The sequence below is a fragment of the Pecten maximus genome, chromosome 8, assembly GCF_902652985.1.
Source record: "Pecten maximus chromosome 8, xPecMax1.1, whole genome shotgun sequence".
Classification (NCBI taxonomy): Eukaryota; Metazoa; Mollusca; class Bivalvia; order Pectinida; family Pectinidae; genus Pecten; species Pecten maximus.
This window is the reverse complement of record NC_047022.1, coordinates 21017229-21042431: the sequence shown is the minus strand read 5'-3', so window position 1 is coordinate 21042431 and position 25203 is coordinate 21017229. Positions and strand designations below refer to the sequence as shown.

The 25203-nt window shown below is 34.8% G+C and overlaps 1 long non-coding RNA gene across 1 annotated transcript; it reads right to left on the bottom strand.

The window, feature by feature from the left end:
• Positions 1–3076: 3076 nt before the first annotated feature.
• On the bottom strand, positions 3077–5375 carry LOC117332743. Its single transcript, XR_004533781.1, has 2 exons — positions 5152–5375; positions 3077–4880 (listed from the first exon to the last, which is right to left on the bottom strand). It is a non-coding gene; the product is annotated as an uncharacterized LOC117332743 (long non-coding RNA).
• Positions 5376–25203: the final 19828 nt, after the last annotated feature.

Genomic DNA, 25203 nt, shown 5'->3' with positions numbered 1-25203 from the left:
GTGGTCTGTCGGCCATATTGTTTTCCAATTGATCTCAAAATGCAATAAGCATAACGAGGCATTAAGGGGAACCTCCATATGAAATTTGAGAAAGATCCCTTCAGTACTTTTTCAGAAATAGCGATAATAAACTTCAATTGTCAAAATCCAAGATGGCTGCCTGTCGGCCATGTTGTTTTCAGATTGGTTTCAAAACGCAATATGCATAACTAGGCACCAAGGGAAACTTACATATGAAATTTCAGAAAGATCCCTTCAGTACTTTCTCAGAAATAGCGATAATAAACTTCAATTGTCAAAATCCAAGATGGCTGCCTGTCGGCCATGTTGTTTTCAGATTGGTTTCAAAATGCAATATGCATAACTAGGCACCAAGGGAAACTTACATATGAAATTTCAGAAAGATCCATTCAGTACTTTCTCAGAAATAGTGATAACAAACTTCAATTGTCAAAATCCAAGATGGCTGCCTGTCGGCCATGTTGTTTTCTGATTGGTCTCAAAACGCAATATGCATAACTAGGCACCAAGGGAAACCTACATATGAAATTTCAGAAAGATCCCTTCAGTACTTTCTCAGAAATAGTGATAAAAAACTTCAATTGTCAAAATCCAAGATGGCTGCCTGTCGGCCATGTTGTTTTCAGATTGGTCTCAAATCGCAATATGCATAACTAGGCACCAAGGGAAACTTACATATGAAATTTGAGAAAGATCCATTCAGTACTTTCTCAGAAATAGTGATAACAAACATCAATTGTCAAAATCCAAGATGGCTGCCTGTCGGCCATGTTGTTTTCAGATTGGTCTCAAATCGCAATATGCATAACTAGGCACCAAGGGAAATCTACATATGAAATTTCAGAAAGATCCCTTCAGTACATTCTCAGAAATAGCGATAAAAAACTTCAATTGTCAAAATCCAAGATGGCTGCCTGTCGGCCATGTTGCTTTCGGATTGGTCTCAAAACGCAATATGCATAACTAGGCACCAAGGGAAACCTACATATGAAATTTCAGAAAGATCCATTCAGTACTTTCTCAGAAATAGTGATAACAAACATCAATTGTCAAAATCCAAGATGGCTGCCTGTCGGCCATGTTGTTTTCAGATTGGTCTCAAATCGCAATATGCATAACTAGGCACCAAGGGAAATCTACATATGAAATTTCAGAAAGATCCATTCAGTACTTTCTCAGAAATAGTGATAACAAACATCAATTGTCAAAATCCAAGATGGCTGCCTGTCGGCCATGTTGTTTTCCGATTAGTCTCAAATCGCAATATGCATAACTAGGCACCAAGGGGAACATACATATGAAATTTGAGAAAGATCCCTTCAGTACTTTCTCAGAAATAGTGATAACAAACATCAATTGTCAAAATCCAAGATGGCTGCCTGTCGGCCATGTTGTTTTCCGATTGGTCTCAAATCGCAATATGCATAACTAGGCACCAAGGGGAACCTACATATGAAATTTGAGAAAGATCCCTTCAGTACTTTCTCAAAAACTGAGATAACAAACTTCAATTGTCAAAATCCAAGATGGCTGCCTGTCGGCCATGTTGTTATCCGATTGGTCTCAAAACGCAATATGCATAACTAGTCACCAAGGGGAACCTTCATATGAAATTTGAGAAAGATCCATTCAGTACTTTCTCAGAAATAGCGATAACAAACTTCAATTGTCAAAATCCAAGATGGCTGCCTGTCGGCCATTTTGTTTGCCGATTGGTCTCAAAATGCAATATGCATAACTAGGCACCAAGGGGAACCTACATATGAAATTTGAGAAAGATCCCTTCAGTACTTTCTCAAAAATAGCGATAACAAACTTCAATTGTCAAAATCCAAGATGGCTGCCTGTCGGCCATTTTGTTTTCCGATTGGTCTAAAAATGCAATATGCATAACTAGGCACCAAGGGGAACCTACATATGAAATTTGAGAAAGATCCTTCTAGTACTTTCTCAGAAATAGCGATAACAAACTTCAATTGTCAAAATCCAAGATGGCTGCCTGTCGGCCATTTTGTTTTCCGATTGGTCTCAAAATGCAATATGCATAACTAGGCACCAAGGGGAACCTACATATGAAATTTGAGAAAGATTCTTTCAGTACTTTCTGAGAAATAGCGATAACAAGAATTGTTTACGGACGGAGGGACGGACGGACGGAGGGACGGAGGGACGGACGGACGGACGGACGGACGACGGACCACGGACGCAGGGCGATTTGAATAGCCCACCATCTGATGATGGTGGGCTAAAAATGTACTCGTTGTCATGGTTACCATGGAATATAGATTTTCATGGTAATTTGCATGAAAATGCAACAAAAATCTATTATTATTTGACATAAAAATTCATTCATTTAGATAATAATATTGTCAATAATTTATTGCTTTGTTTATATGTGTAACACAGGCTTTTGAATCAAGTATCTAATTTAGAAAAAAATAACAATATTGGTTGCCATGGAAACTGCCTAGGAATACATGCAAGAGTTTTTTTAAATGAATTTATCACCAATAACCAGGTCAATAAACAAAAAATATTGAAATATTAAGAAAGAGGACATATTAAATAAAGAGAAAATACCAAAACACCCATGTGATTTAAAAAAAAAAAAATTTACAGAGCATTCCAAATTGCAAAATTTTGTAGTTTTCTATTAACATTTATCTTTAACGTTTTCGCTATGTTATTTAGCTTGCTTGGCCTACAGTGCATAGCTTTTTAAATTTTGTTCGAATTTTCAATCATGCTTGCAAATCATTAATTATGATTGCCATTTAGAGTACAGATTAAAAAAAACTATCATACAAGAGACAGTATTGAAGTGCTTTAGGATGATTGTTGCTATGGTTACCATATATGTTAATGATACATACAACTAAAAAGAATAGTTCAGATGTTCTTAAACACAACAGCAGGCAATTATTGTGTTTGTATTTGAGACAGATTTACCTCTTTTACTAGTAACTAGTTTTTTTTAGATATACGTTGGGGTTTAATTTAATTTCATATATACACTGACTATTACCATTAATAACAATAAAACTAAACACGATCATCATGTAAACCAGCATATATTTAATAAGAATAAAGGTGATTAAGTCTCTGTTACGATAGCAACCACATGTTCAATGTACTCCAAATCCCATTTAATACAATCTTTATCAAGAAGCTCAGTCTGTTTTAGAGTATAATCATAAACAGGCAAATCAATAGGCTAATGCATATACAATGTAATGGTTTTTGATATATTTACACACCTAGTAACATATATCACACTAGGTAACTTACATCTAACACCAGGAAACTTACATCTCACACAAGGTAACATATCTCACACCAGATAACTTACATCTCACACCAGGAAACTTACATCTCACACCAGGTAACTAACATCTCACACAAGGTAACTTACATCTCACACCAGGTAACTTACATCTCACACAAGGTAACATATATCACACCAGATAACTTACATCTCACACCAGGTAACTTACATCTCACACAAGGTAACTTACATCTCACTCAAGGTAACAAATCTCACACCAAGTAACTTACATCTCAAACAAGGTAACATATCTCACACCAGGTAAATTACATATCACACCAGGTAACTTACATTTCACACAAGGTAACATATCTCACACCAGGTAGCTTACATCTCACACAAGGTAACATATCTCACACCAGATAACTTACATCTCACACCAGGTAACTAACATCTCACACAAGGTAACTTACATCTCACACCAGGTAACTAACATCTCACACAAGGTAACTTACATCTAACACCAGGTAACTTACATCACACACAAGGTAACATATCTCACACAAGGTAACTTACATCACACACAAGGTAACAAATCTCACACAAGGTAACATATCTCACACCAGGTACCTTACATCTCACACAAGGTAACATATATCACACCAGGTAACTAACATCTCACACAAGGTAAGATATCTCACACCAGGTAACTTACATCTCACACAAGGTAACATATCTCACACAAGGTAACTTACATCTCACTCAAGGTAACTTACATCTCACTCAAGGTAACAAATCTCACACCAAGTAACTTACATCTCACACAAGGTAACATATCTCACACCAGGTAACATATCTCACACAAGGTAACTTACATCTCACTCAAGGTAACTTACATCTCACTCAAGGTAACAAATCTCACACCAAGTAACTTACATCTCACACCAGGTAACTAACATCTCACACCAGGTAACTTACATCTTACACCATGTAACGTACATCTCACACAAGGTAACATATCTCACACCAGGTAGCTTACATCTCACACAAGGTAACATATCTCACACTAGGTAACTTACATCTCACACAAGGTAACATATCTCACACCATGTAACTTACATCTCACACCAGGTAACATATCTCACACCATGTAACTTAAATCTCACACCAGGTAACTTACAACATACATCAGGTTACTTACATCTCATGCCCGGTATCCGACATCTCACATCAGGAGGTAACATATCTCACACCTGAGGTAACTTAATCTCACACCTGGTATCCTACATCTTACAGCAGGTAACATATATTTCACAACATGGTATTACCAAAAACTATTGTTTCTTTCATGACCGTTTGATCTTTAGTCAAGGGCTACCTGGGATATTCTTTTTTCAAGCATTTCTGTTTGTACATATACCTATATGATGTTCATATCTTGCCCTTGTTTTATTATTTATTAGTCAGAATTTCAGCCTCATTTACACATTGGTATCCACTGTTTCTTTGAAACTTTTCAGTTGGTGATTGATGAAAGGCAGCATACACATTGTTGGACCACTGTTCATTCATATTTCCTCCTGATCATCATACTCTTTAGGAATTAGCATGTGAAATAAAAACAAAACAAACATACAGTTATAAATTTATCTATTATCATTGAACACCATAGTGACAAAATTATTGGGATTTTTGCAGAGTAGGCCTATTTCTATATTTTGAATAACGAGATCCCAGAGGGATGATCACATTCACCATTTAAATATCTTGATTTGTTATATGATCTTTCCTACCTTAATGATTTGATAATAAGAGAAACCTACATATGAAATCTAAGAACTTTCTGTGAATTAGAAATAGCATACCAAACGTCAACTGTCTGCCATTTTGTTAAACTAGATCAGACTCAAAAATCAAATTGGCGCACAACCTAGGACAAAGGAGAACATTTATATCAATGAGGTTTGAGAAAAATCCTCTCATACATCTGAAGAAATAGCCTTAATAATCGAAAAAGTCAAAATCAAAGATTGTTTTCTAAGTCAACTTAACAATAATGATGAATTTCAACAATATGGTAAATAGGCAATATTACTGTGATAAGTGGAGAGAAGAGGCAGCATTAAACCCCTGGTCTGCTACAGACATCATCTGTAAGATAAGACAGAATACGTCATACTGGTATATTTACCTCTAGCAGAGCAAGTGGTGCATGGACATAACTAATAGATACATTTATTTGTAATGTTAATAGCCGAGTGTGAAATTTCCTTATTTGTTGAATTTGACAAACTTGTCTACTAAACACAAAGATAAAGACAGATTTTTATTCTTAAAAAAAAAAAAAAAAAAATAAAGATTTTGAGTTTGGAACTTTCAACTATGAGATACGGATCGATAAAGCAAACTATCATTATTTCATTGCAGACCTCATGCTAGAAGTTTTTGCTATATACTAAAAAGACATAATTTATATTTGTATGAAATTGGATGACACACAAAAAGATATTTACTATTGTATACCTGGTATTTTTCGCCCCAGCTTATTTTCGCCCTAGAGCAACACAAAAGATATTCGCCCCCTTTTTAAAGGAGGTGGTGCATGGCGGCCCACGGCCGAATCTTATTTTATGCATGATATTATGATAGACTTTTACCAAATACATGTCATTTTAGACACTAAAACGAAAATTGGCAAATGCTGTATACGCAGCGCCACCTAACATGATTTCTGTAAAAAATGTGTACCCTCCCTTTTAAATTCAATATATTTCTCGTACAAAAGAACTTGATCAATTTCATATTGCAATGATAGTCTCATGTGATGTTATATTTTATAAAAACGTGTGTTTAGTATGAATTTGTATAATAGAAAGTGTAATTACAGCTTTTTAAAAAAAATTATCAGTTAAAAATTTACCTTCTTGAAATTTTCTTTTATTTGTTAAGTAGATAAAATGTAATAATCGTTGGAGTACTATCAAATTTTGCTTTTACAAAACATGTTTGCATATTAATCTTAATACACAACCAAAAAAATTCATCAAAAATTACTGGATAACAAAAGATTTTTGCATACAAAGAAAGGTCATGAAGTAAATTGTATTAAAAAACCAAGGGTTAAAAAGGAGCACCCTGTCTGACACAAGCAGTAAAGTCTGATTGCATTGTTATTTTTGTTAGATTTTTAGCATTTTCCTCTATTTTTCAGTACTTTCGGTACTTTGATATGTTGTCCAAAATTGGGGGTGTATGCATTTAACATAATAAAATCTTGGCATATCCAGTAATTCACCAAATAAATTTGTTTCATTAAATGTTTATGAATATCCATAGATTATTTTTAACCGGAAATTTTGATAGTTCTCCATCAATAACTTTGTGGTATTAGACTTTAAATGAAAAGTTAAAAACAATGATTTACACAAAGAAGGCATCAAATTAGGCTGAAATTTAATTTTAGTGTCACGGAGTGTGATGATTCATATACAAAATTAAACCTTAAACAAATGTAGTGAATTTGTTTCACAAATAGGAAATAAAAATGTGTTCTATAATAATTAGTGGTCAAAACATTAGCTTCTTATGCAGTTTGATGGGGAAATAATGAAATCACCAAAAAAAGAATATATACATTGAGGATTGGAAATTAATTCCTCCCACATAATCGGGGATATTATGCTTTTGACAAAAATATGTTTCCGGGAAAAAAATCGCTGTGGGCCGATTTAGCCCTCCTATGCACCACCTCCTTTCCTCGTTTACATCGGAAAATTCCGTTCGGAATTATCGATACAGTTGCACTCGGAACACTCGGGATTTATCGAGTACCCCCATTTTCTTTTCTTTGCATATCCCGCTTAGGTTTGAAATGAAATCAGGTGTGAAATAAACAACGTTTACCTGTGTTTCAAATAGTATCAGGTATATATGCATGGTCGATTTAAAGCAAACACGATGAAATCTAATTTCACTGTGCCGTAACTAATTACTGACCAGTGTTTTCTCTTGTTCACTTCTACATCGATGGAAGCCACAAGCGACGGTGAACTCATAGAATCAGCCTCCACAATGACAAGAATTTGATGCTATTTTGTGTGCATCATTTTAAAAAAGACTGGATATTTTAAGGAGACTTAGTATTTATAGTTTTTTTTCTTAAGCAAATATATTAAACCTAGCACGCTATCTAAGCACATATTCTCGATTTACAGTGTAAATCAACGTGATATTGCAAATTTACTAGGCCTATATTTAGATCTAGATTTTATTTCACATGCATAGATTGGAATAAAACAATGAATTATTTTATAAATTTAGTGTAAATATATAACACGCGTTGCTGGTGATTGTATAGAATAAACCACACTGGAAAAGTACAAGGGTATGTTTGAAATTGGCCTATGTACGATGACTTGAAATCCGTCAATTGAGCTTGAAATTTTCGCCGTCATCTTAAATTCGCCCAATCATCAAATGGCGAAAATAGCGAAAATAAAACGGTGGCGAAAATAATCAGGTATACAGTATTTAGCATGGTTCATAATGGACAATCCTTCATTTTTTTTTTACTTGTGCTTCATCTGACAGTTACAGTAAATGCCTGCAGAATGTAATAATGTTGCATAATCAACATTTGTTAAATATATTTCAATTGAAGGAGTGAGACGTCTCAGTGCTACTACCATGTACTGTACCAGTCATAATTTATTTTCAATCCTCTGGCTTGTTAATAGACAACAAATGTGTATGTGTGCATATACGAGGTATATTTTTACATGTTGACAGCCTAATATCTTAACGTCTCATAAACATCACGCTATGGGAATAACCAGATTTTTTTTTAATTTAATTTTTTTGCATTGTAAGGAAGTCTCTGATATTTTTTTAAAGCAAATCAACTTGTTTATGCTAGCTGTTTTCCTAAATTTAAATCAAATAGATTGACATTTTCTGATATAAAAATCGATTTTTTGTTATTTGAAAATTTGCTACATTTTCTGATTTCCGTTTTACTACAATTATATGTATTTAGAAAGACTCATCCGGTTTTATGATTGCAAAATCTGGGGACTCACAAAAATACAAAATATATAAGGCATTCATTTAAAGCTTTGTAAGTGAGTTTGTAAAAAGTTACAGCAAACTACCGAATGTTTAGAGAAATAAAAGCTACAATGGTTAGTTTCTCGTTAAGAATATTGTTGTCGAGAGAAAACAAACACTTTTATTATGTACAATATGTTAACTTATGTCTGTATAAAGAACGGAGTCCTATAAATGAATTTAAAAAAAGACATCTTAAATGAATGTGGATTGATGTATATTAGGGAATTCCCTATTCCGGGGGAATTTGAATCCACAATGAGTAAAACTAATTGTCAAACATATTTTGCACGATCATTTTTTGCTAAACCTGAAAAGTGCTCTTTTCAGCTCTTCGAAAACTGAGTGTTTAATCTATTATGCAAATTTTAAAGATTTCGAAATCTTAAATTATAATGAAGGGATATTTCTTTGAAAGTTCAGAGGAAATTATCATAAATTGGTTGTGAATACTGGCAGATAGAATAATGTGGAATATCTAAATAGAATATAGTTATGTTCTATTTGACTTAATTTTGAAAGGAAATCGTTTTAAGAGAAAGTATTATTTGGCACGGAATAAATAACATTAAATTTTCAGAACTTATTAATATCACTAATATCAAAATATTTATCTTTATTGTAATCTGTGCAGGTTCATAAACTTGTTGTTAAAAAAAAATCTTAAAATTTCACCTACTGATTCACTTTATTTACGCTGAACATTTTATAGTATGTTTCCTCCGTACATCGTTTTTAAAAAAAAAAGAGAAATCAATAAATAAAGTCGAAAGTTGAAGGTGAAAGGTATTCCGAAATACGGCGAGGGTCATATTCCGAGTTCCGATTGAATCGTTAGAGCTTCCTGCGAGGAACGGCTAATCAGCTTATCAAGGAAATCGAACCAGCCGTACTTATATCATATGATGTGTATACAATTGATGGCCGGCATGCCTTTCCGTATGGACTTTATATTCAATACCATACAATGAGAATTTGAGTGTACTGCACACAAACAGGTAAACAGCTATAAGTACTTCTTCCTGTATCCAGGGCTTTAGAAATGTATCAAATTGTCAAACATAATACAATTATAAATTCCTGGAAATGAAAGGATTGGAACATTTGTATAAGGGATCAATTAAATGCATATGTAATCTAGTCTTCATGTGTTAAACCTCAACCTATCTTCAACAGAAGTTTGTTTTGGTTTTTCATTCTGATTAGTACATACTTTGTGACACAAAAAAATACCAAAATTAACCTTTGGTAATTGCTTTGTTTTAGCCCGAAATAGGGTACAAAAATAATCAAAGTACTGAAAGTACTGAAGACACAAACGAAAACAAATTATTTTAACTGCTTTTGTTTAGTGGGGACATGGTCAACTTTGTATGGAACATCACCAATACCTGATTAGGACTAGGACAAAATATTGGCAAGAAAAGAAATTCATATCTACTTTTGATTGCAAGTGCGTCTTGGCAGCTAATTGTCAGAATAGGTACTCAGGTAATCTTATTTGACATCTTCAATGGGTTAATGTATACGTAGTTGTAGATGTAATATGAAGGTCCTAGATTACCTGTAAAATTAATGAGGCCTTTCTTTTCAAACTTTTGAGGATCCCATGCCTATAAGCGTTTCACAAATTATCATTATCATTAGCCATTGAAAAGATATTTATACATTTGATGTAGCGCCCCATCTAGCTACCAGCTTTTAGATAAGAGAGAGCTCAGGTTAAAAACTCTTGTGTGATTGTTTTAGGATTTTATCGTGTGTGTGAGCCCTGGTTTGAATGATGTAATGTCAAGGTTTTGAATGATATTTTGTGGCAGATTGTTCTATCCCTTCAGTACCTTCTGTAAAATAGCGATAACAAACTTCAATTGTCAAAATACAATATGGCTGCCTGTCGGCCATTTTGTTTTCCGATTAGTCTCAAAATTCAATATCCATACCTAGGCACCAAGGGGAACCTACATATAAAATTTGAGAAAGATCCCTTCAGCACTTTCTGAGAAATAGCAATAACAAACTTCAATTGTCCAAATCCAATATGGCTGCCTGTCGGCCATATTGTTTTCCGATTGGTCTCAAAATGCAATATGCATAACTAATGTAAGCACCAAGAGGAACCTACATATGAAATTTGAGAAAGATCAATTCAGTGCTTTCTGAGAAATAGCAATAACAAACTTCAATTGTCAAAACCTAAGATGGCTGCCTGTCGGCCATATTGTTTTCCTTCCGATTGGTCTCAAAATGCAATATGCATAACCACCCACCAAGGGGAACCTACATATCAAATTTGAGAAAGATCCCTTCAGCACTTTCTGAGAAATAGTGATAACAAACTTCAATTGACAAAATCCAAGATGGCTGCCTGTCGGCCTTATTGTTTTCCGATTGGTCTCAAAATGCAATATGCATAACTAATGTTAGCACCAAGAGGAACCTACATATGAAATTTGAGAAAGACCAATTCAGTGCTTTCTGAGAAATAGCAATAACAAACTTCAATTGTCAAAACCTAAGATGGCTGCCTGTCGGCCATATTGTTTTCCGATTGGTCTCAAAATGCAATATGCATAACTAGAAACCAAGAGAAACCTATATATGAAATTTTAGAAGATCCCTTTAGTACTTTGAGAAATAGCGATAACAAGAATTGTTTACGGATGGAGGGACGGACGGACCACGGACGCAGGGCGATTTGAATAGCCGATGGTGGGTTAAAAACACCTGGGTCTGATAAACAGACTCTGGAGGCGTAGAATGCGGATGTAGACAGGGCAGGGTATACCATCACAACGGGCACATTAAACTAAGCACTATATTCAAAACTTAGAATTATATGCTCATATCAGCTCAGACTTGAGACAGTTTCTTAATCGCTCATTAGAGTGAACATGATTTTCATATAGCACTCTACGTTATATGTTTACACTCCATACTGTGAAGCTACAAATAATCTATACAACAAAAACACATTCATTCACATGTACAGTTCAAATCAATTTGAAGTGGAATTTTGTTTTTCACTTATGTACATTGCATCAAATATTCTCCGCAATAGTATATGTACCATATACATAACTGTAACTGCATGATACATATATATATGTATGGTATATATATCATGTTAATTAATGTTAGTGAGATGTGAATGTAGCTATATGTATTGATATCATCGATTTCAAAATCAGAGGTTTTTTTTTAATCTGCAGCATCTGTCAGATGAAAATGTAGTTCGAATGCCCAAACTGGATGAACTGTACATGTAGTAGCATTCTTCAAAGTCCGTTATGAATGCTTTTCATACAAATGTATTTCTTTCAATTGTTCATGTGTTTAAAATATTAGAACACTGAAGTAATTTTTATTTTCATAAAAATGAAAGTACTGCTTATCTTTAAAACTAAATTGGATATTGATAAGATAAATTTGCCAAAATGTTAAAAATCAAACCTTATTAAGTAAAATCTAAACAGTTGTAAATGGCTAAGCCCACTATTCTTAACAACAAAATTACTAATTTTGATTCTCTGTCAAATATAATCAGGTTACTTGAAGACTTTGTCAGAAAAGTTAACACATATATACATTATTAATAGTTGCTTTAATTAAATTAATCTGAATTTGAACATTAAACCGACTTAACAATTTAAATGAAAAAAATGTGTTTTCACCATTGACCATAATTGATAAGAAAATAATTATTTAACTCAACCTATGATATAGTATGTAACAGCCATCAAGACAATACTATTATCTTTGGTCATGCCAAGTTATTTCACAATAGGATATATGCACAACACAAAAAAGTTTTACACATTTTTGTTGTTTAGAAGAATAATGAACTTAGTAATTTTTGCTGTTCTTCTCAAATAATATGTACTAGTGTTGTAAAGAAAAAAAGATTAAATAATAATAATAAATCTAAGTTATAATAAATTATTTGCATTGATTTATCAATACTTTAGTGTGCATTAGTTTAAAGGTTAATTTAATTCAGAAGCTGAAATGATTTAAGACAGAAAAAACCACAGATGTAGGAATATAACATTTCAACTGCCTTTAAATATCTCTGGTTAAATTTAGCAATCAGTACATTTTCATGAAAAATGGTGTTTTCTAAAGAGTTACTGCCCTTTAACCGTCCCTGAAGCGTTCAAAACTCCACCAAAGGTCTATGTAGATGTACATCGTAGACCCCTTTCTTTTTTATAATATGCTTCGACTGTTATGTAATATTTCAAATGATAATGATAGATCATTTTCTATTTTTTTAAACCATCACGAATATTAGAAAAAAAGAATCAGTCGCTATAATTAGAAATGAAATTTTCATAGACGTCTACATCTGCATGCAGACAGCCACGTTAATGCGGTACGCGTTCTGTAAACGAAAAACTTCATGTGCATTACGTAGGATATAATCAATAGATCCGAAGTCAATATTAATATTCACAAGTCCATTTGACATTTCGAAACCCTATTCAGTGAGAGAACATGCGTATGGTACTGGTATGGACTGCCGTTGTTGTGATATTGTCATGATGAATAGACAACTTTTTTTCTTTCGTAAAAAAACATCTATATAATCTAACCATCTGCAGACTACATCAATCACATGCAAGTTAATATTTCAGTGAGAAAATGACAGTCAAAGTTGGGTTTGATCACCTACTCTTGCTTTTATTATTGTTTACATTACTGAAAGATGGCGGACAAAATCGGATGCTGGATGAGTGATTTTCAATGTACAAAATAACAACGATATTCCGACGAAACTTTATCAATATTATAACCCATTCAGTAACATGCCACCAAAGAAAAAAAACACATAGATGTCGATGATGAAAATTCAGCGTGATGTTAGTAGATTTTTCTTCCGGGTCACAGGTAAGCAGCAATATGGCGCCAGCGAAAAGTCGATTGTATCATTCCGCGTGAAGTCAAATGCGTTCAACGCGGAAAAATATTCTTACGTATCATCGACAGAACATACTTAAATTAAATACTTTGAAAACGATCTATTTGTGAGGTTCTGTTGTTTTGTCATATATCTAACGAAACTGCAGTGTTGCATTTGACTCCGTAAGTCACGGGACTATTTTTTTTTTGCGATTGAATATGATTGTGAAGTGGCAGTGGAAGTTGTGTCAGAGCGAACGAAAATGCCAAAAAAAAACCCACATTGTCCTGTGAGCTAAAATATAACAAAACAAAAGGTGATTTTTTTTAATAGCTGAACTTCATTGTATGTCATTTTTTATCGTGAAGTTAAACAAATATTTACTGCATAACATTACGGAGTTACTGTAAAGCAACGTTTAGATTGGCCAACAGCAGTATCCGCCAGAGGGCATCGTAGATTTTGTCAGCTACCCTCAAAAGCGCTGACATAGACTCAAACTTACGTTTGTGTCTACGGTTGTGTCAACAAAACAAAAGGTGTTTTTTTATTTACTTTATGTCATTTTTTATCGTGAATATTTACGATATTTACAAATATTTACTGCATAGCATTACGGAGTTACTGTAAAGCAACGGTTAGATTGGCCAAGGCAGTATCCGCCAGAGGGCATCGTAGATTTTGTCAGCTACACCTCAAAAGCGCTGACATAGACTCAAACTTACGTTTGTGTCAAAAATGATTGCTTACTTGACTAACTTTGAAGTGTTTTATCAATATCGTGTGACATACATCGAGATCGATTTTTACGTTCACATTATAAAATGTATGCCAATAATATTTCAACACTTTCCTCAACAGTTATGAAAGGTGCACTAATTTATTGTTAATGAAAGTTTATCTTAGCATAAATGTCTCTTTTGTTGAGATATGTCTAAATAATTAATGAGGTTAGCGCGTAATTAGCACTCCATAGGATATGTTCGCTGCCAACTGCGGGTATACAGTCGAAATGAGGTACAACCCTTATATGTACATCAAACAAATCGTTTAAATACAGTACGAAGAAAATGCAAGATATCTTGCAACATTGGTAACTACGTCAGCCATATTTGATAAGATACTATAGTTACAATGAATCTACGTAAAGACATCAGCATTGCTAACAAAATTAAAAGAAACAACTCAACATTTTTATTCAATAGCTTTTATATGTTTTTAATTAATTGATATATTCAAAATCCACAATTTCCATCTCAGATCAACTTTGCTTGTCAAACACAGCTTGCATTGATACAGAATTTGTAGTGATGTGGTAAAATAAGTTCTGTAGAAAGTGTACGCTTCAGCCATTTGTTGTTAGCTTACCTCGTGGAGAAGTCAAATATGACCACATTTCCGCAATATTCAGTTTAGTTTTTGACAAGATACTCACTTGACGTCAGCTTTTTGTAGAGAGATCATCGGTTAACAGGAGAAAACGCTAAAATTACGTTGATCAGTCCTTTCAAAATGGCGACGTCTAGTTGACGCTAACGCCACACATAGACGACGTCATAATTATGTTACCGATACTAAAGCTGAAGAAGGGAGAGGTGTAAATATTCAGATATATAATAATGATATATGTATTAATATATACGAGTCAAAACGTTGTCTTCCTTCGTCATTTGTGTTTCTAAGCTATATATCTATTTATTAGCACAATGTATCATATACACTGTAATGTTTATGCTTGGCTGTGAGGGAATTATCTAAAATGTACTATAAAACAGGAGAATCTTTGTAAACAGCTTCCATCTTTTATTCTTCTTTCCAACTAACTCGCAAAACGGATTCGGAGAATCCGGATCAAGTATAAACTAATAAAACAAAATTAGAAAATATAAAAATATCCGGAATTTGAATTATCTTTCTTTAAATAAACCAACTTAATTAAAACTAGAAATTGTTTCGGAACAATTTGACGGGCTTTTCACTATTTAGCATAAATGACCTAAAGGCTTGGTATTTCCAAACATAAAAAAAAACTTTTTTAGAACACTTGATAGGTCATCCACATTCTAGTTTTGATTAATCTGGCATCTGAGATATTACATTTCAACAAAGGAGTGGACGAAGGGAAATAAATCGTACAGCCTTGTACGAGTTATCTCCCCTCGTCCAACTAACGTTATATCTCAGATGCCGTTATATATCAGATGCCAAATTAATTCAAAATGGCGTTCCGCGTTAATGGTAAACGTTACCGAAACAACAAAAAACATGAAAATCATCAGAATAACAGTTTGAATCATACTTAAATTTCTTTTTTTGGAAAAAGATTAAAAAATGAAGATTTTCTAAAAATAGACTTATTTGACCCCATAGCGAACGCTTTTATTTGACCTCTGACCCTAAAACTTTTAGTGAGTAAAAGCTAGTGCCAGGCTTTAACTACAAATAACGTAATTACCTGACCCCTGTAAAATGAATGCTTTTTGAATTATGGGCATTTTAAGCTTATTAATACATGACGTCATGGCGGCCATCTTGGATTTCAAATCAACTTAAAAAATAACATAACTTGGCCAGGACAATCCAAGGATTATTTCAGCTAAGATTGAGCTGAATGCCACTTGTGGAACTTGAGAAGAAGTTTAAAATGTAAAACTATTTTTAATATAGAATATATAGGGGAAATTCAAAATGGCGTATACCGGAAACTGTATGTGTCACAGAAAAAACTAAAAACGTCAAATTCATCAGAATGACATTCTACATCATACGAAGAATTTTTTTGGAAAAAGATTGAAAAATGAAGATTTTCTAAAAATAGACTTATTTGACCCCATAGCGAACGCTTTTATTTGACCTCTGACCCTAAAACTTTTAGTGAGTAAAAGCTAGTGCCAGGCTTTAACTACAAATAACGTAATTACCTGACCCCTGTAAAATGAATACTTTTTGAATTATGGGCATTTTAAGCTTATTAATACATGACGTCATGGCGGCCATCTTGGATTTCAAATCAACTTAAAAAATAACATAACTTGGCCAGGACAATCCAAGGATTATTTCAGCTAAGATTGAGCTGAATACCACAGGTGCAACTTGAGAAGAAGCTTAAAATGTAAAACTATTTTTAATATAGAATATATAGTGGAAATTCAAAATGGCGTATACCGGAAACCGTATGTGTCACAGAAAAACTGAAAAAGTCAAATTTATCAGAATGACATTCTACATCATACTAAGAACTTTTTTTGGAAAAAGATTGAAAAATGAAGATTTTCTAAAAATGGACTAATTTAACCCCATAGCGAACTCTTTTATTTGACCTCTGACCTTAAAACTTTTGGTCAGTAAAAGTTAGCGCTAGTCATTATCTACAAATAACATTATTACATGACCTTTGTAAAATGAATACTTTTAGAGTTATGGCCATTTTAAACTTTTCAATACATGACGTCATGGCGGCCATCTTGAATTTCAAACCAACTTAAACAATAACATAACTTGGCCAGGACATTCAAAGGATTATTTCAGCTAAGATTGAGCTGAATGCCACAGGTGGAACTTGAGAAGTTTGAAATGTACACACTTTTCTATTGAAATATATAGGGGGAAATTCAAAATGGCGTACAACAGAAACCGTATGTGTCACAGAAAAACGTCAAATTCATTAGAATGACATTCTGCATCATATTTCGAAAGAATTTTTGAAAAAGAAGGAAAAATGAAGATTTTCTAAAAATAGACTAACTTGACCCTCAGGCGAGCTTTTTCATTTGACCTCTGACCTCAAAACAATGCATTATTAAAAGTTGGCCCAGATTAGTCCTACAATAATATATCTTTGAAATTATTTTAACTGTTACCGTTTTGGAGCTATGGCCACTTAAGCAAAATGAGATATGAGGTCATGGCGGCCATCTTGGTTTCTTGACCTACTTGAAGATGTTGCTGTCACCCCTTCAACTCATGCCATATACAATAGGCATAACTGACTTGGCATACCTTTTACCATTTTCCCACAATTTGTGTGACAAAATAAAATGCAGAAGAATAATAATAATAATAATAATAATAATAACTAGAAATTGTTGGCTAACAATTTGACGGGCTTTTCACCTTCTTGGCATAAATGACCTAAAGGCTTGGTATTTCCAAAGGTTAAAAAAATTATTTAAGAACACTTGATGGTCATCCACATTCTAGTTTTGAATAAATCTGCCATCATTAAATAAAACGTTTCAACAAATGTTGGACGAGGGGAGGTAACTCGTACAGCACATTGTATGAGTTATCTCCACTCGTCCATCTAACGTTATATCTCAGATGCCAGATTAATTCAAAATTTCGTACCGCATTAATGGCAAATGTTACCGAAACACTAAAAACATCAAAATCATCAAAAAAAAACATGCTGCATCATACTGAGAACTTTTTTTGGAAAAAGATTGAAAAATGAAGATTTTCTAAAAATAGACTTATTTGACCCCATAGCGTACGCTTTTATTTGACCTGGCTGACCCTAAAACTTGTAGTGAGTAAAAGCTAGAGCCAGGCATTAACTACAAATAACATAATTACATGACCCCCGTAAAATGAATACTTTTTTGATTATGGGCATTTTAAGCTTTTTAATACATGACGTCATGGCGGCCATCTTGGATTTCAAATCAACTTAAAAAATAACATAACTTGGCCAGGACAATCCAAGGATTATTTCAGCTAAGATTGAGCTGAATGCCACTTGTGGAACTTGAGAAGAAGTTTAAAATGTAAAACTATTTTTTAATATAGAACATATAGGGGGAAATTCAAAATGGCGTACAACAGAAACCGTATGTGTCACAGAAAAACTGAAAACGTCAAATTCATCAGAATGACATTCTACATCATACTAAAAAAAATTTTTTGGAAAAAGATTGAAAAATGAAGATTTTCTAAAAATAGACTAACTTGACCCCCAGGCGAGTTTTTTTATTTGACCTCTGACCTTTAACTTGTAATTTTATAAAAGTTAGCCCCAAAGGTACTGTAACATAATATCATAACATGACTCTTGTTTCTTGAACACTTTTTGAGTTATGGCCATTTTAAACTTTTGAGGTATGACATCATGGCGGCCATCTTGGTTTCTTGACCTACTTGAAGATGTTGCTGTCACCCCTTCAACTCATGCCATATACAATAGGCATAACTGACTTGGCATACCTTTTACCATTTTCCCACAACTTGTGTGACAAAATAAAATGCAGAAGAAGAATAATAATAATAATAATAAACATAACAGAAACAATAGGTCTTTTCACCACTTAGGTGAAAAGCCCTAATAATAATAAACAGAACAGAAACAATAGGTCTTTTCACCACTTTTGGTGAAAAGCCCTAATAATATGATTTCTAAAGACCAGTAATGTCATGTACATAACATGCCCCCCTTCAAAAAATGAACCCTGTGAATTTATACACTGGTCATAAGAAATCACACCCTAACCTAATGACAATAAACATAGGAAATCAATCTTCAATCAAAAATTAGAAATACAGAGTACAATGCTATACAAAATATTATCATATCACAAACATCTTGTAATATAAATCCATTCAAATGAACCAGTTCGACAATGATAAGTAGAGTATTACTTATTAGCCAATATTTGAATTATTCAAAGTTCAATATAGGAATATACTGGTGTACAGTTTTAGAAACAAGAAAATCAAATTAAATTCAAAATCCAAAAACCTATGAATAAATTATTGTTTGTAGCTCTGTGAATATAATCAACAGAAAATGTGCTACCTAAACAAAATTAAGCATATTGCTTTGCCAAATACTAACAATACATGAGTACTTGCAACTCTGTGAATAATACCAACAGGATGTGCTACAAGATATGTAAGAAGATAAATGACAGGCAAAATCAACAAAGCAGGACTTTTACTATGACCTGAAAATAGTTTTACTAGGTCCTGACTAGAGAATCTAGTATGACTAGTATAGTAATACAACAAGAGATCCCAGAGGGATCTTGGCGCCCACCATTGAATGATCTTCATAGGTTCCATGTCAGATTGATCTTTTCTCTACTTTTCCCTTCATTTTACTAATCTGTGCAAATTGAGACATCCCTCCAGTACTTTTCAAACAAGGAAATCCTAGCTATATAAGAAATTTGAGATTTAACGATAATGGCTGTTTATTTGCCAGGTTGTTTTCAGGACAGACTGGTCCAAAAATGAAATACAAGGGACCAAGGGGAACCTACTTATGAAATTTGAGAAAGATCCATTCAGTACTTTGAGAAATAGAGATAACAAACTTCAATTGTCAAAATCCAAGATGGCGGTCTGTTGGCCATATTGTTTTCCAAATGATCTCAAAATGCAATAAGCATAACAAGGCATCAAGGGGAACCTCCATATGAAATTTGAGAAAGATCCATTCAGTACTTTCTCAGAAATAGCGATAACAAACTTCAATTGTCAAAATCAAAGATGGCTGCCTGTCGGCCATGTTATTTTCAGATTGGTCTCAAAATGCAATATGCAAAACTAGGCACCAAGGGAAACTTACATATGAAATTTGAGAAAGATCCATTCAGTACTTTGAGAAATAGTGATAACAAACTTCAATTGTCAAAATCCAAGATGGCTGCCTGTTGGCCATGTTGTTTTCAGATTGGTCTCAAAACGCAATATGCATAACTAGACACCAAGGGAAACTTACATATGAAATTTGAAAAAGATCCATTCAGTACTTTCTCAGAAATAGTGATAACAAACTTAAATTGTCAAAATCCAAGATGGCTGCCTGTCAGCCATGTTGTTTTCTGATTGGTCTCAAAACACAATATGCATAACTAGGCACCAAGGGAAACTTACATATGAAATTTGAGAAAGATCCCTTAAACACTTTCTCAGAAATAGTGATAACAAACTTCAATTGTCAAAATCCAAGATGGCTGCCTGTCGACCATGTTGTTTTCAGACTGGTCTCAAAATACAATATGCATAACTAGGCACCAAGGGAAACCTACATATGAAATTTGAGAAAGATCCATTCAGTACATTCTCAGAAATAGCGATAACAAACTTCAATAGTCAAAATCCAAGATGGCTGCCTGTCGGCCATGTTGTTTTCGGATTGGTCTCAAAACGCAATATGCATAACTAGGCACCAAGGGAAACCTACATATAATATTTCAGAAAGATCCATTCAGTACTTTCTCAGAAATAGTGATAACAAACTTCAATTGTCAAAATCCAAGATGGCTGCCTGTCGGCCATGTTGTTATCCGATTGGTCTCAAAACGCAATATGCATAACTAGGCACCAAGGGAAACCTTCATATGAAATTTGAGAAATATCCCTCCAGTACTTTCTCAGAAATAGCGATAACAAACTTCAATTGTCAAAATCCAAGATGGCTGCCTGTCGGCCATGTTATTTTCCGATTGGTCTCAAAACGCAATATGCATAACTAAGCACCAAGGGGAACCTACATATGAAATTTGAGAAAGATCCCTTCAGTACTTTCTGAGAAATAGCGATAACAAACTTCAATTGTCAAAATCCAAGATGGCTGCCTGTCGGCCATGTTGTTTTCCGATAGGTCTCAAAATGCAATATGCATAACTAGGCACCAAGGGAAACCTACATATAATATTTCAGAAAGATCCATTCAGTACTTTCTCAGAAATAGTGATAACAAACTTCAATTGTCAAAATCCAAGATGGCTGCCTGTCGGCCATGTTGTTTTCCGATTGGTCTCAAATCGCAATATGCATAACTAGGCACCAAGGGGAACCTGCATATGAAATTTGAGAAACATCCCTTCAGTACTTTCTCAAAAATAGCGATAACAAACTTCAATTGTCAAAATCCAAGATGGCTGCCTGTCGGCCATGTTGTTTTCCGATTGGTCTCAAATCGCAATATGCATAACTAGGCACCAAGGGGAACCTGCATATGAAATTTGAGAAACATCCCTTCAGTACTTTCTCAAAAATAGCGATAACAAACTTCAATTGTCAAAATCCAAGATGGCTGCCTGTCGGCCATGTTGTTATCCGATTGGTCTCAAAACGCAATATGCATAACTAGGCACCAAGGGGAACCTTCATATGAAATTTGAGAAATATCCCTCCAGTACTTTCTCAGAAATAGCGATAACAAACTTCAATTGTCAAAATCCAAGATGGCTGCCTGTCGGCCATGTTGTTTTCCGATTGGTCTCAAAACGCAATATGCATAACTAGGCACCAAGGGGAACCTACATATGAAATTTGAGAAAGATCCCTTCAGTACTTTTCGAGAAATAGCGATAACAAGAATTGTTTACGGACGGAGGGACGGACGGACGGACCATCTGATGATGGTGGGCTAAAAATCTAATTTCACTAGTGTGATAATAGAATACAAACTTAGTATCACTAGTGATAATACAAATACAAACTATGTCCTGACTAGAGAATCTAGTGTGACTAGTATAGTAATACAAAAATCTAGTATCCCTAGTGTGATAATACAAATACAAACTATGTCCTGACTAGAAAATCTAGTATGACTAGTATAGTAATACAACTCAACTTTTGTGTGAGAAAATTCAACATCAAAATACTATCATAACAACCATGGCTAGTAGAAATATAATATTTTCCAAACATTCATCAATAATAAGATGAATGAAATATATGATGATAGTCAAAATACTAATTCAACAGTATGTCATTATGTACTACATACAACATCATTATGTAAACATGTATTATAAAATGGAATGTATGTATCAAAAGTAACTCGTACATGTATTGTTCAGTTAAGAACGTTAATACTGATTATCCTTTAATCTATATATTTCTAAATGAGCGGCGGAGGGCGTTGCTTAAGTCCTTGCCTAGCATTGCTAGCCAAGTCACGCAAAGGAAGCCAAATTGCGTTCTGTGCTGGTTCTCCCTTCATATGTACAAGGTACTCAAAAGTTCTACCATTCTGTCTCTTAGCCAAAATTCGCTGTACCTTTCCAGAGGCACTACTGGTACACGAGACGTCGGACGGGTTGTGGTCCACATCACGAAATCTAACTGGTTTTCGGACAGTTCGTATCGGCCTTGGAGCAGATATAGGTCGAGTAGGAACTTCGCTGTTTTCATTCTTGTAAGTTTCCGGGGCGACGGTGACTTGTTTAGAAGCTTCATGATTTCGATCATTTGAACTGTGGCCGGTGGGCTCAACAGATGGGTTCCGAGTAGTTGCCATGAATATATTGTCTTCAGAAGTAGATATTATTTCTGATGTTGAATCTTTCTTGCTAAACTCACAATCAATCTGCTTCTTCATTTTTCCTGTTTGACTGTCAACCGGAACAGAAATTTTGTTCTTGTCATTGTGAGTGTGGCCTCTAATGTCAGATTTGTCCTCTGAACCATAAAACACGGGATCCTTCCGTAAAAACGAAGGATGTCTGTTGTGACGAGTCTTTCGCCTTCTGTTACTCCGAGCATGATGTTTGTCTTCGGAATCACCGTCATATCCCTCATCCTCATCATGAGAAGGAACGTTACCAGGCTTAGAGTGAACAACAGGAACCTGTAAATGAGGTTGAATAGACCGAATATTGTTCACCTCGTCAAGCGAGTGGAAATCAGATGATGCAACTCCGACAAGATCTTTAAGATGATGTCCTCCAGGTAGTTGAATATGTCCTGTGTTGTCATCTGCATACGGAAAGAAAGGATCGTCCTCAACAGGGCTTTGAATGGGATCACATGGGTTGTGCTCAATACAGCAGGACAAGGCATCTGGTACAACCATTTCAGCCGCTGGCTTATACTCTAGCTTGAAATTGAACTGTTGGAGGATGGCGACCCATCTTTCATATATGGCTCCTCTCATCTGTTTCTGAAACAGAGGCCGCAAAGCCTGATGGTCACATTCAACAAAGAAGTGACGACCTTGGACATAGGACTTGCAATCTAATACTGCCGTAACCATTCCTAAAAGTTCTAGCTTTGTAGGACCGTACGAACGCTGATATCGACTCAGTGATTTGGAACCAAAACGTACAACACGTTGTACGACATCCGATTTATTTCCGGACTCACTGGGATAACACTGGTACAACATGTATCCAATGCCATGTGAAGATGTATCAACTGCCAGATGGAAAGGGATATCATAGTTTGGAAAGGCGAGTACTTCAGAATGTACTAGTAAGTCCTTCAACCGTTGCAAAGCCTCTTCTTGTAATGCTGTCCACTGGAAAGAGATCCCCTTCCTGTTCAGGCGAAGTAAAGGTTCAGCAACAGAGCTATATTGCGGAATGAATTTCCGAAACCAATTGAACATGCCTAGAAGTCTACGCAACCCTTTGAGGTCCGTCGGTGTAGGAAGATCTCTGATTGCTTGAACTCTTTCTGGAGGTGGTGAAATCCCGTCCTTGGAAATGTGGTGACCTAGAAACACACAAGACTCTTCTGCAAAGGAACATTTCCTTGGTCCTAATTTGAGTCCTGAAGACTGTAGTCTCTGAAATACCTCTGATATGTCCTTCAAATGTTGATCAAAGGTTGCAGATGTTATCAAAATGTCATCAAGATAACATAAACATGACTTAAATGTTAATCCACTCAGTACTTTATCCATGAGTAATTGAAATGTACTCGGTGCTGAACTGAGACCCATGGGAAGGCGATGAAACTTGAAGGTTCCAAAACATGTATTGAAAGCTGTATATTTAGAACTGTCAACGTCAATAGGCATTTGAAAAAATCCTGAACTCAAATCTATTGAAGTAAAGTATCGAGGAGTTTGATTTGAGAACGACTCAGTTAGTTCTTGTAGATTCGGAATCTCGTATTGAAATGGCTGCGTTTGAGAATTTAAATATCGAAAGTCAACACAAAACCTGAATTGAGATAAACTAGACTGTCTTGTGATTGGCTGCTTTGGCTGACTTGTCTGTGCTCTCTTAGTGACCAACACAACAGGGCTTGTGATGACAATTTCTTCAGTCTCGCTGACTGGAACAATGATCCCTTGTTCAAGGAGTTCATCCAACTGATGACGAAGAACTTCTCGCTTATCAGGAGGTAGCCGATATGGTCTTTGGTGTTTAGGTTTTACATCCGGTTTCAAAAGAATCTTGTGTTGAACAACCTTGGTGAAACCTAATCCAGGATTGTCTGAAGTCACAAACAAATCCTTGTGGTTTGATAGCAATGTTCTCATCTGTTCCTTTTGTATTGATGACAGATGGTCTGAAAGATTAAAATTTTCTTGAAATCTGGCCTCGGAATAATTACATTGAGTATCTGTATCGGTCGATGATGTTGAAAGTTGAATGTTTTGCACAACTTTGTCATCGACATCGGAAACTTCATCCTCAGAAGAAACGTGGTCAAAATGTGCGATTGGCTTGCCCTTAAAAATAGTGATAGGCGAAGATGTTGGGTTCAAAAGCTTTACTGGAACAGCGTTCTGTTGTGAAACTGTAACAAGGGTCTTGGCTACAAGAAGGTGATTGTGAGCACTGTATGAGCTACTAGTACACATTCCTTGACATCCATATAAGGCTTGGACTGGTAACTGTCCCCATATTACTACTTCAGAATTTGGCTGGATGATGGTGCGCTCCATGCATCTCACACGTGTTGATGGAAAGCTATATGAATTGTCCGCAAAGTTGAGAATAACACCTTTTTCTCTTAAATAGCAAGATCCCAGAATCAACGGATGTGAAGTATGTGGCAAGATATGAGCAAGCACATTATGTACCCTGTTTTGTACTTGTATCTTCAGGATTACAGTACCGAAGATTGACACTGATTGGTTGTTTGCCAAAACAATTTTGTCATCAGGTGTTGGTTGAAAATTAAATTTAGCATGATTTGGAAGAGCCTCAAAGAGTTTGTTGCT